This window comes from Melanerpes formicivorus, unplaced genomic scaffold (genome assembly GCF_026170545.1).
Source record: "Melanerpes formicivorus ecotype bairdi unplaced genomic scaffold, bMelFor1.0.p_v2 SCAF_12, whole genome shotgun sequence".
Lineage (NCBI taxonomy): Eukaryota > Metazoa > Chordata > Aves > Piciformes > Picidae > Melanerpes > Melanerpes formicivorus.
Window position 1 is genome coordinate 19,649,346 of NW_027142364.1, and position 13,442 is coordinate 19,662,787.

Here is a 13,442-nt window from a genome sequence, read left to right on the forward strand (position 1 = left end):
AGGGATGGCTTCCCTGCCATAACCAGGAAGGACAAGTCGAAAGGACTTGCACGGGCTGCAACTGCAGGCTGTATTGTGAATCAGTCCCCATCCTTCTCCTGAGAAATAAATAGATATAAATAATAACATAGGCTAAAAATAACAATGATAAATACCCCAGACTATGGACTCCGTGGGACAAGGTGTTAAACTAGGTGCAGGTTTGGTGGCTTGTTGGGAAACATCCATAAACACCACCAGTAAACTGTTCTATTCTGGTCACAAAAACCTTTGCAATTGTGATTATTTTAGTTGCACTCGGAGGCTGCTACTGACTTTCAGAAAGTTATCTTGGCTGTAAGTGAGGGCAGATACCTGTCGCCTTAACCTGGATCTAAGGCTGTGTCCACCTGCTTTGATAACAGGACGGAGCTTTTGATGCCTCTGGTCCGGGGGAAATGTCAGTGCTGGCTGTGCAGACGAGAGAGTAATTTGCAGAAGTAGGGGCTAAAAGTGCCTTGCCCGCCCTGCCTGGAGTCCCCTAGCCTCTTGCCCCTTATTTCTTAGTTATTCTCATCCTGCAAAGCAAGTGTCTGCGGGGGACGGGATAGGGGGGAGGGGGGAGGGGACTGTAGCCAGTCCGCAAGTGTCTAACGCCGAGATAAATCTCCTCGCTTTCACCTCTGGCCCCCGTGCCGCGAGACCGGGACCCCGCGGGCCGGACGCAGCCCCTCCTGCTACCGGGCAGGGCCGGGCCGCTTAGGTCTCGTATGGAGGGGCTGAAGTGATCGAACCTCCACCCGCGCAGCACGGCACGAGAGAGTTACCCCGATGCCCGAAGCTACCTGTGCCCCGGCAGGCAGAGCAGCTCCGCGAACAGCGCGACCTGCGCGCCTCCGCCTCAGGCAGGTCCCCGTGGGAAGCATGACGGTCCCTCTGCGCGAAGGGAACCGCCGTGCTCACCGGTGGGGTGGCAAGTGCTGCCTGCGCTCTAAGCGGGTGGAAGGTCCTGCCCGAAGTCCGCTCTGCGGGCGGGGGATGCTTCGGCCAGCGACTGGGATCCGAAGAGAGAAGGGAGTCCCCGTGAGATGGCTGTTTCCCAAAGGTCGCAGGGGTTTAAAATCTAATATTGGTTGTCATTTGTAAACGATTGAAAGAAATGGAAGGAGAACAAGGCGCAGCCCTGCTGAAAACAAGGCACACAGCAGACGAGGGACAGTGTATTTGCGCGCCTGTACGAGGGTGCGAGTCACGCCCTGGGCACAGTCACCTTTCCAAGAGTAAATTTACTTCTAGATTTCCTGATGGCTAATGACCTCCGTGCCCGACAGGCGCTGCGGGGATGACCACCGCACCAGTCACTCCAGTCAGGAGCAGAAACCAGTCTGTAGTCTTTTTCCTCACTGGTATAGCAACTTACAGGAAGTGCTGAAATAAGAGTAAAAAGGAGTTGATAGGGAAAACTAAGGAAGAAATAAAAGAAAAAAAAAAAAAAAAAAAAAAAAAAAGACAAAACAAACTTCGAAACACCCCCAACTCGTGTGTTTATGGGACTCAGCAGTGCCTGCCACCAGGATGGGAGCTGACATAGGTGTTCCATTTGACACCCCCTGCCCTGCTTTGCTGGTGTTTAGTGCACTGGTCTGCCTCGTGATCCTGCCTGAGCTCGGGGCTGCCCTTAGCAGGTCACCTCGACGTGGCCAGGAGAGACGTCTGGAAAAAATCCCGGGTACATTCTGGAGTCCTTTTTCCCAAAAGACTTGAGAAATCCGTTATACCAAAAACCTCCGGAGGCTGGAATCGCTCTTTGCGTCCTCGAAGAGCACGGGCTGAGGAAACTTTAAAAGACTTCATCCTGATGGGGAATAGTAGTGTACCATCGAGGGGCATTTAGGAAATTTGGAGGAGGCAGCTAAATCGGTCAGACAAAGAGATTTTTGGGTTAGTTTGGGGATATTTTCTTTCCTAGAAAATAATATCGATTGTGAGCAATTTTGAGGAGAAGGGTGTAAATCAGGCACTAAAGAAGTACATCCCAGCCGCCTGCTTCCATCAGTGTGCCTGCGGCTGCTTACGCAAATGACTTGGACAATAGTCTGACAGGGCAGAGCCCCCATACCCCGGGGCTGCCCTCTGCGTGGCACAGGTCCCACCGCCTCTCCTACTCGGTTTCCTGTTCAGAGTGCTTGAAGATGTCCCGGAGAGCCAGGATGCTGCGAGCGCTACGTCGAGGTTCCCTGCGGAGAGATGATGCCAGGGAGGACACAGCAGTCTGAGGCGGCGAGGGGGCAGGGTGACCCCAGGTAAGGGGCTGAGCGCTGCTGGCCGGTTTGGGTGTCCCCACCCTGGTCACCGGCTGCGACCTGCCGATATTTCATTCGGTGTGTCCCGACTCCGCCGGCAACTGGGCGCACCGGGACAACTCTGCCCCGATCGAGGCACGGAGGGCCCAGAAGCCGCGCTGGGGTCACACCCCACTTCGCCGCTCCTCGGTGCGAAATACTGGCATGTGGCCACCTTCACGAGTGTGCAAGATATTAGATGGACTAGTGCGTCCTCACAGCTCCATGCTGCCCACCCCCACTATGCCAACTCTTCTACAGTTCTGCGGGGAAACCCGCTCTGGCTCTTAGCCTACTCGCTCTGGACTTCACACCTTCTGAGGACAGATCCCAGAGCTCCCATCTAGCCCAAACTTCCCTGAAGTAAAGAAGAGTGAGAGAGTTTAGCTTTCTGAATGTTTCCACAAATCATGCAAGACACAGATAAGGAACAGAGAAATGAGATCTTTCCCTCCGCCGAGTCAAAGTGCCTGTTAAGGACGGGCTTGGGGGCAGGAGGCATGCTCGGAAGTCCTCGCAGTTCTCAGTTTCAGTGTTTACTCCCCATACTGCAAATGTCACCAGAATGCAACTTTAGTGCTTTGTGGTTAATATTTTTTGCCCGAGGTCTATCACTAGCATTAATTGTCCCAATAAATTGAGATATAGTGTGCATAATGCAATGTAACAATATGGTTATATTCCACGTGTATGACTTAATTAAGCTATTTGCAGCCTGATGCAGCAAGTCAACGGGTGTGCAAGTGGATTAACAATGTACTGTTCTCGTATCCTCAGGATGGTGCATAATTACTTTACTGGCGGTACATATCAATTTTTGATGATTGCAGAACACATGCTCACTCTACCAACAAGCGCTTTAATAACTCTCCATTGTGTTTGAAAAAAGAATAAAACACATTGTTTGGAAATATTTGGAAGCCTCTGCGAACAATATTCGAAGTTCGTAGCGCGAGGTTTAGACCTGTTCTATATTTGATGAAGCGAAAAGCCTGTGAGGAAGTCAGCGCCCATTCCCGCCTGCCCACTGCCCTCTCTCGGATCCGTCTTGGGGAGCGGACCCGGGCGGGTCCGAGGAGCCGGGCGTCGAGGCACGCCGGCGGGCCTGCCGGCAGTCCCTGGAGAGGGAGGAGTGCGAAGAGGCGGGGGTGGGGGGACTGGACACCGTGCCCCAACACATGTTTCTGACATTTGCAAGCGGAGTAATGCAATTAGGAAACTCGATTAGAGGGCGGCGGCGAGGCTGGGGGAGCCCCGGGTCTTTGTTCCGAGGAAGATGGCGCCAGGGTCTGGCCAACGTGATTTAGCGTGCGCCTCTCCAGGCAAAGGTGGAAGGGTACGAGTGCCGACCTTTCCGGAGGCAACTTAATTTCTGCAGCATAATCATATTTGGGGGAGGCAGGTACCATCCATCAGAGGAGGTGTTCTGCACGGTGTGGAGCGGGGACAGGTTGTACGCAGGTCCGGACACCACCGCTCCCGGCCCAGCGTTTCGCAGCACCCAAGGATCTCGGTCACAAAACCAAACAAGCAAACCCACAATGCAATAAAAGCTGCTGCTTGTCCCTGGCACACTCAGGCTAGCTCATGAGTCCGGCCAGGAGGGCCTTGTCTGCCCGGGGGCCTCCGGGGAGGTGCGTCTGCCTGCCTAGGGCAGCACCATCGAAAGGGTTGCCCTGGACAGGGAGAGCATTTTCTAAATCCCATTGCTGGGAGCCCACTGCCAGCCCCTGCCCAGTGGGAGACCAGTCTGTGGGCGATGCCAGGCCAGGTCCACGCTGCCAGTGTGGCCCCTCTCCTCACCCAGGCATGGTGGCGCTGCTGCTGCGAAGTATTCCTGGAAGAAGGCGATTTGTTCTTGTACCTGAAGCAGGTGATGTTTATGCAGAGACATCTGAATGACAGCAGGAGTGAAGGACAAATCTAATAAAGCCTAATAAACCGTGAGAGTCTAAATGTCATTAAACTTACAAAGATGAGACTCCAAATCACCAAAAAGGTAAATGTCTTCATTAGTCTGATCTCTGAAGACTGTCGAACATTTCATTAATTTATAATTTATGATTGTTTGACAAATATTGAAAAGTATGTAAATATGAGGGGGGATAATGTCTTTTCTGCGGGAGATAAGGAAATGACCCAAACTGTACGTGCCTGCTAGATTACACACGAGGTTCCATCTATCTGTTATCAAACTGTGCTTTCCCTTTATACAACATATTGTGCAACTGACAAGTGAAATAGTGCAGATAAACCAATGGTTTAAAACGTAATAAAGACAACAGCCATTTGCATTTTTTACATTTTATTACAAAGGTAATTTACTATGACACATTTCTGAATGTAATTTATGAAAACATTTTAAAGCAATTATATAATGTATACAGCACTCGGAGACACGGAAAGTCAGATAAATAATAATCTTATGGATCTTCAGAGACTTTCTATAACGCTGGAAATATAGACTTTCGTAGGAGCAGCAGTAAAACATAAAATCATAGAAATAAAATGCAGAATGATGTAATAAAGAGGAAATGGGTATACTTCGAACTGGAATTGCAACATTAGATATTCAAGGAAACAATCTCATTTATCCAAAGAACTAGATCATCTCAGAATGTTAATTTGTTTTTTCTTCCTCCGTATTGTAAAGTGGACTTTCTTAAGAAAAGGGGATTTCTGAGAAAAATCGTCTCGCACCCCAGTGTTCTCTGGTGGACTAAGAAATGGACCTTCCAGCGAGGACTCCGGGAAGGCAAAGAGCAGCGTCAGGCTCCCTTTGCTCTTCTATGACAAAGGGGAATTACGAGTTTATTACCACTCTTTATCCCGAGGAGCAGAGGAGAAGGAGACTTCGCTTTGCCCCTACGTCTACGGAAGTCGCTGCGAGTAGCTGAGGGTATAGACAGGGCCGGGCAGCTGCCTGCCTGCACCCCAGGCCTCTCTGCACCCCTCCCAGCAGGACCCACTGAAGTATCCCCTCTTCTTAGCACAGCACATACTTGCTCATGCCCTGGTGAAGTCCACGGCGAGGTCGACGCTGTTTTGGCGAGCGAAGGCCACGGTGAGGCTCCCCAGCATGGGGTCCTGTGCCCCCTCTGCCCACCTCCTCCTCCCTCCCCCACATTACCTGGTATTTGTCTTGGGGTGCCTCCAAGAAGGCATTTGTACACATAGGTCAGCAAACCTATCACATGCAATTGCTTGGGGTGAGGGGGAGTATTTTGTTTCGTTTTTCTTCCCCAAAGCCACCCAGTAGACAAAAAGCCACAGAGTGAAGTTTTGTCAAAGCCCTGCATTCCCCAGAACAGGCTCTGTGCCTTTGTCTTTACAGAAAACTGTGCCCTTTGGCCAAATGTGCCTGTAAAGGGGTTGTAAAACAAACCAGAAATCTCTGCTCTTCCTCCCGTCGCCAAGCAAGTTACTTTATTCCCAAATCTTGCAAATATGTTAGAAGTGTTAGAAGTGGGACTAAAAAGTGCCCTAGCAGAGCTGGTTACCTGCTGTGAGCCTCGCTGCCATAGACCCTTCCATCAGACGTATGACATCTCTTACCATAAAAAAACACAGGCACTTGTCACAATTAAAACCCGACATATCGGGACAGCGAGATGTACCACTTTAGGGAACTTTGGGGTTTTTTCCCTGGACACCCATCCGAGCAGAGGTCCCTAACACGCCTGCCCTGAGAATCCTGGAGGGTCTGGCCTGCTTTCAAAGTCTTGGAGGGCCACGTCCAAAGAAGGGCTTTAGAGTGGTGCCCCTCACCTTAAGTCTGGCCTGGCGCTCGGTTGTTCATGGGGCAAAAGAGATTTCAACGACGTGGCAGGTGATTCCCCGCTAGAATTGGACTTTTATGTTCCCTCCTCCACCGCCGGCGGTCCGGGCTGTCTCCCCCGACGGCAGGTCCAGGTGCCAACCCCAACCCCGGGCCGGCAGCGACTTGGGCAGCAGCGCTGCCCGCTACTGGGAATAGCCACCCCGGACCCCCCCCTCCCCCCAGCAGCAGCCGTGGACGGATGCCACCAGCTGTCTTCCCCTCGCTGTCATTCTTTCCCAGCTCTGAAGTATGTGTTTTATTATAGATTATTTAATTTGATGAGCAACATTCCTACTGCCTTAAGCACAATCTAAGTGGAAAAAGGTTTACTTGGCATTGCAAAGCAATTTCAGTAATAATAATTAAAATATACAAGCTCATGCAAGGGGGAAAAAAAAAAAAGCTCTCCTCAAGCATCGCCAGAACGGCTGAGCCCGGCTCCACTGACTTGGGTTGCAAGTTTTTTCTTCCCCCTGATGGAGACAAGGACCAGGAGGTGTCCTGTCCTACCATTCCACACCTACTGCCAGGGCAGATCTTCCCCGTCCACTCCTTAACACGACTGCTTGTGATCATCCTGGCAAACAACTGCCCAACAATTGCTGAAAACCGGCAAAACGTAATTTAAGTTCGATATACCTCAGGAGATGGAAAGACACTTAGCGATTCATTTTTAGGACGTAAATGAATTCTTAAAACAGTCGCAGGTTCGTAACTTGCAATTAAGGGAGGCAAAAAAAAGCAGAAGTGGCCAGAGGCTGCGCTGGGAGAAATCCACCGACCCCTTAGTCATAAAAGTGTACAATGGAAGGGCTTTATTGTCTCTCGTTAAGCAGTTCATAAGTGACCCTGTTTATTTCTGAATAGCCATGTTTTGATGACTTAGAGTATATGCAAAAACAAACTTTCCCGCGGTGTTTTTTTTCTCCGTCATGCTTTTCTTTTCAAACAGCCAGATGATTTTAAAAAGAAAAACATCCAGAAATGATAAATCGCGTCGCATAGCTAATGGCTGGAGGGCGCGTTTACCAATTCATAATCATTTATTCTTGGTGATGTATGACCCTTACTCTTAAATCTCAAAAGCTTCTATTTGAAGGTGTAAATAGCTTTCCCCCCTCCTTGCAGTAAACCTTACTGCATTAGCAGTGATTGATCTCCTGTACAATTCGTCCCAAAGTGCTATTTTAGAGGGGGAACACTGGCTTTTGGAGATTAACTGGGGAGTCTGTTACATATTAATGAACCTAGGAGATATACTAACGTTTTGGTAATTTAGTTATTTGTGTCTATAGCTTTCGCCGTTATTTTCTCTTAGACCCCCGCGGTTGTTATACATTGAATTAAAAAGTGGTCCTTCAGCATTATTTTTTTTCAGTGGCAACTAAACGCCATTTAATGTGAAAAACAAATGTTGACTTGTCTCTTGAAGGAAGTGTGTTTCTTGGCAAGACATCAAAGTGTTTTAAACTCTATTAGAAGGATTTGTTAGTTTTCTTACCCGGAGCCTACGGTAATGTAAGAAAACAGGCTCTCGGAGGAGCAGCCCGGTAGCGGGGGGAGCGGGCGTTGCGCAGCGCTGCGCATAGGTGCAGGCTCGGGAGGCGGCTGTAGCTGCAGTAGGAAAGCACTGGCACCTCTTCGCTGGGATTACAGCTTTGATTAACGTGCTAATGAATAGGCATGTTAAAGAGTCGTCCGGAAACTCGTCTGTGAGAAGGAGGAGTGAGAAACTCCTAGGTTGGGCTTAGCCTGCAGAGAGACCAACTTAACTAAAATGCCATTAACCTACTGCTCCTTATCAGACACTGGGATAAAACACCTCGGAAATGCTTGAGACGGAGCCGGGGCGGAGGCAGGAGGTGGAACCCCTGCTGGGCTTTAGCCTCGGCCTCTGCAGCGATACGGGGCTGATGAGCAGCCGGGCCGGGTACCATGCTCTCGGCAGCGGGGCAACCGCCGTCCGACTCCTCGGCGGAAAAATAGGATCCAGGGGCTGGGGCGGGAGTAGAGTGGACAGGGGTCCGACGGGGTCGGTGTTTTGTTTTGGGTGGGTTTTTTGTTGTGTTAGTGGTCTTTTTGTTTGGGTTTGTCTGGAGTTTGTTTGGTTGGTTTTGATGTTTTTTGGGGGGGGGTGGTGATGTTTTGGTCTTTTAAAAATTATTATTTATTTTTTCCAGCGGTTCTTCTCCCTCTTACCTTTGACATCTTCCGTGAATTTGTAAATTTGAGTTCATTATCGTCGAAGGTCGTTAAAGCAGGCAGCTCAGCTAAGAATTAATGCGTTGCAAACTCCCTCGCTACAGCTGGCCTCGCCCTGAGCTGTCTGATGGTCACAGAAAACAGGCGAAAGCTATAGTCACTCCAATGGGCAAGGAGAGATACTGGTCCCTCCTGATCTCCTCCACGCCTTTATCGTCAGTACCCAAAAGGTTGAAGCGCAGATGGTCACCAGCTCGGAGAGGACAGGGAGCGGATCCCCAAGTCAAATGGATCTGCCCTTACTTTTGAAGGGAACAAACATGTTTCTCCCCCCGCGTCCAGTCCCAAAGTTAAACGTTTGTTTAGGACAAACTCGAGAGGCAACAGTCTTTGCGAGAACCTTGTTTTCTCCTTCTCCTTGTGAATAACAAAGTGATCATAGGCTACTCGGCCAGTTGGCGAAGAGCGAACTTTTGTTTTCTGAGGCGATTTATGTTCTTTTTATAAATATGTGGTTTGGAAAATAAAAAGAGACTTGAAAACGTTGTTACAATGAAAAAGGACAAATTAGAAGACATTTTCTGTGATCAAAGGAGGAAGAGAAAGCGAGTAGGGGTATTCAAAAAGCTTGACTTATTCACACAACTCCTTTGGAGCCCAGGGGCAACAAGCGTGTCTTACATTGAAAAGGCGGCTCTATTCAGAGTGCAGGTGCGAAGTGGTGTGGCACATTCTGCCACATTATGTAAAGGTTGTTGGAGATTAGTGTTCAGACTTAATAACTAAAGCGCTTGATTTACATTGGAAAAAAGCCCCCTCATCCGTGAAAGCAAAATAATTTAACGCGTGATCATTTCGAGTGCTGCTGATATCCTAATACTTGCATTGTTCTCGGCCAAGTACTAGAGGAGCGCGGATTGATGCTTTTGGGAACCTATCATTTACAGCCACTGAACTCTGCTCAGAACTGGAGGTCTGGAGGGGAGATAAAAGAGGGGCACAACAGAAAAGTTTCACATTAGGGAAAAAAAAAGAGAGAGAGAGAGAGAGAAAACAATATAAATGTGACGGTTCCTCTCCTCGCAGGCGACTCAGCGCCTTCTGCCCGGTGCCAGGGCGAAGCAGCGCCCAGGTCTGCAGAGCCGAAAATTGGGCTCGGGACTCAGGCACTTCTCTACTCCGCCTTCCCCCTTCGGAGCAGAATCACTTACCTTACTAATTATTCATATTTATGTAAATGTCATTAGTTAATGTAACTTTCTATAAAAAGATAATCAGGCGAGAACGGAGCATAGGTATTACCTTAAGTGCATTGGCTCTGGTTGTTTCATTCATATGTTAATACACGTGATGCAGTAGTGCCAGGCATGGGGAGGGGGGAGAGGAGGGAAGAGGAGGAAGGCAAGGGGAAGAAATTAAATAATAATAACAAAAGCCCCACAAAGGCTTTAAGTTCGCGTCGCGGGATCAAGAAGCACGATGCCGCCTGACGCACTGAACAAAGGGGGGAAGCGGCGCAGTCCCAGCCGCGGCGGTTACCCGGCCATTTCGGCAACTTTTGGGTGGCTTTTTTTGTTTACTTGTGTCCTCTCCTCTCCTGAATGGGAATTTTGTGCTTCAGATTGTGTCGATGTATCCCAATCCGCGTGCCGGGCTGCGACCCATTCTATTCCCTAACGACCTAAATGAAAGTTTTGGGTTTTTTTTTTGTGGGTTGTTTTTTTTTTTTTTTGGGGGGGGGGGGGGGATGGGGTGGGTGGTGGGTTGGTGGTTTGGGTTGTGGGTTGTTTTTTGTTGGTTTTTTTTTTTGTTATGGACACGGACCAATTAAAATTGTAATATCTTTCTGCATCCCTCTTTAGTGTAAGCATTTTAAGGCCATTTCCATAAATTCAGAGAGAATAAAGGCTATAATGGGAACAAGGTGAGAAAGCTGTTAACCATTGTTTCAGCAAGAAAAGGTCGTAAGTCAGGCAATTGGTGTCTGACCTGTCAGGATAAGGTATAAAGGCTTTATTCATGCAGTCGCTCACGATTTTCTCAGCTCTCACAAAAGTGTTTTTATGATTCTGTTTTCTTACCTCGTTCCTTAATTAAAAAGCTGAATGATTAGAATAGCACCTGCATAATGTCTGGACGACGCCTGCATACTAATTCGCGAGTCTTTACATCTAGTAATTATAACATAAAATCAGAGATTGAATAAAACAGAAGGATTTTGCCCCTAAAGCCCTACTAATCCCCTTTTAAAAGAGTCTTCTGAAATAATTCAGAACAGTTTCCGGAAGTTGGATTACCGATTCTTTTTTTACTATTTACAATGAAATGATATTTCACACTTAAAGGAGTCTCTGTATTCTACAACAGGTTTTTAAAGGTGGCCTGTTCTCTAGACAATAACAATCCTGTGACTCCTTCTTTCTTTTCTTACCCATTTTTTCCTCCCCCTTCCTCCCAGCAAGATCTTCATCTTTATCAAGTATATGCGAGGATTAATCTGTCCTCAGGTAGTGAGAACAAAACCACCCTCCCTGAAACCCCCTTTTGACTCCCCACTCCGGGTCTCCCAGCCTGGCCACCCTTGGCCCCGGAGGAACAAGGAAAGCGGGCAGCATGAGAGCAGCCCCATTTTGCCCAAATTCAGATGCACCCTGTTTTCCAGCCGCTTACAGGACCAGACGGTAGAGCAAGGAGATCCCACTGCTTCTCTATTGCCCCACATCTCACTCCGAGGACAGAGGATAATTTAAAGCAGCCGTGATTAGCCAAAAGTTGGAGAATAATTCTCTGTGTGTGTCTTTCCAAAACAGCTGGAGGGGGAGGGGAGGGGGGAAGGAAGTGGGAGAATCCGCGCTTTTGTCTGGCTTTCAGAGAGAACTGAGGCAGGTATGTATCCTCAGGGACAGCAGCAAGGAAGGGTGAGGGCAAAAAGGAGCAGCTGACAGCAGGCACCACAGTCTCGGGGAGGTCTGCTAGGCAAGGCGGGTGGTAGAGCCTGGCAGGGCTCATCCTGACTCCTGTTCCCCGGGTGCTCAGCCTGGCCTCTCGAGGGGCTCCCCTGGACTACATACCCCAGCACAATGACCCGGAAACGAGTTTTGCAGCAGCAAGCAGACGATAGTCTGCGTAACACCGACTTGGGTGAAAAGAGAAAAATAAACCCATCCGACTCGTTAGGGCATGATGTTTATTTTAAGATAAAGGATTGACTCCCATGGACAACGAAGCAGATGTGTGGATCTCCAAGCTGGTGCCCACAGCCGCGGGGTCTCGTCGTCTAATCCAGGCGCGGTTGCGTTGTCCTCGCCTCGGAGCAGGGCAGCTCCAAACGAAGAACCTGAGAATAAATTCAGGCTCCCGGGAAAGCTGCAGAGGTTTCTCTGAGCTATTGTCATCACTAGGAACACCTTAATCTGTTGTACCATATTTTTAACTATTTTGGGGCTTATTGCTAAAGAGTTGGTTTTGCGGTGACTTTTGTCATCCTCCCTCCTTCTCCTCCCTTACTGTAATCCTGCTAAAACTCTAAATCATCTACAAGAAAATGGAGTCAATGTGTCATTCAGCATTAAAAATCTGGAGGTTTTAACTAAAAGCTTTAATTGCTACTCTGGCCCCATTATAACCATGGGAACGACGCGCTCTGTCGGGATCTCAGAAATGTTACATATTCCTTAATCAGGGGCTCCCCTTGTTTGTTTACTCTAGCTCACTTTCATTTATATCCCAGGAATATTCTTTCACCAGGCGACATACGAAAAGACAAAGGGTGTAAATAAACTAACATATGGCCCAGAGGTTTTAGAGAAGCTGGAGCCGCTTAGCAAGTCATGTGGGTGATACTGGGAATCCGACTTCGCTCCTTCCCCCACTCCCGCATAACCTCCGCCGCCCTGCGTTCTCCTTATACCTTCTCACGATAGGTCACATTCGTGTCGCGACAGACTTTGGGACCAGCTGTTTTTTTCTTTCGGAATGGAAGAATCTAGGCAGTGAAGTGATGGGGAGGAATGAGCACTCTCCTCTGCATCTCTGCCTCTACGTGCAGCTGGGAGAATCCCGTTGACATACCAAATGTGTATGGGCATGCGTATACACACACACACCAGCAGCCCTGCCCGCAGTCACTCCCAGGTAGTGGGGTCAGACCCCCAGAGACGTAGGTGCAGAGAAGTGAGGGCTGGGCACTTGGGGCGCAAGGAAAGGCTCGAGGGACCCGACACAAATGGACATTTGACGACAGCCCCCCCCCCCCCCCCCCTTTTTTTTTTTTTCCTTTTTTTAAATCATTATTTGCAATCCGTTGGGATTTCTGTCCCAGAGAATCTAAATGATGGCTGAGCCCCCTTTCAGGCTGGGAAGGTGCAGTGTGTTCAGTAACACGCTGCACCCCCTTCCCCTCTGCTTCTCTCCATAAGGCAGTGAAAACGGGTCTGGGTTACTGATTCATATTTCTAATCTTCCTTTCCTGAGCATACAATGTTCTTTTGTGAAATGAATGGTCTTTAATTAATGCACTTGAACAATGCAGGGGCTTGCATGGGGATCGATGATAGGAAGCAACAGGGGATGGTTCCCTCCAAAATGGTTTGTCAGCATTGAGAAAGAAAAGGCAATGTCTATAAAAGGACCACTAATAATGCCCACACGTCTCTCACCATGTTGTCTGAGGGGACATTCCTTCCCTTGTTGACAGTCAAGTGTAATAAGTACATGTCTTCGCTCAATCATTATAGACCATAGAATTGTATTCTTTAATTAGCATGTACTGTTAGCCCTCCTTTTCTTTATAGACCTTTTTGTTGTTGTTGTCTTTTATAGAGAAGGAAAAATATTTTCCTTCTTTTTCTTGAATTATTTTAATTCTTTAATTATTTTCCTTATTCCTCTTCCTCTCTTTCTGTACTCAAATGTGTTTTTTAATTGACAATATTCCTGCCAGCCAAAGCCAACTTTTTGTGTCAAGAAACTTCTTTCAAGTTTTCCTTGCTTAAAAGGAGTGAAGGCAACACGCATGCGCATGGCGCCCGCCGGGGAGCTGGGCTGCTATGTGCCCAAGGCTGCTGCATCCCTCTAAACTGCAAAGATGCGGCTTAAAA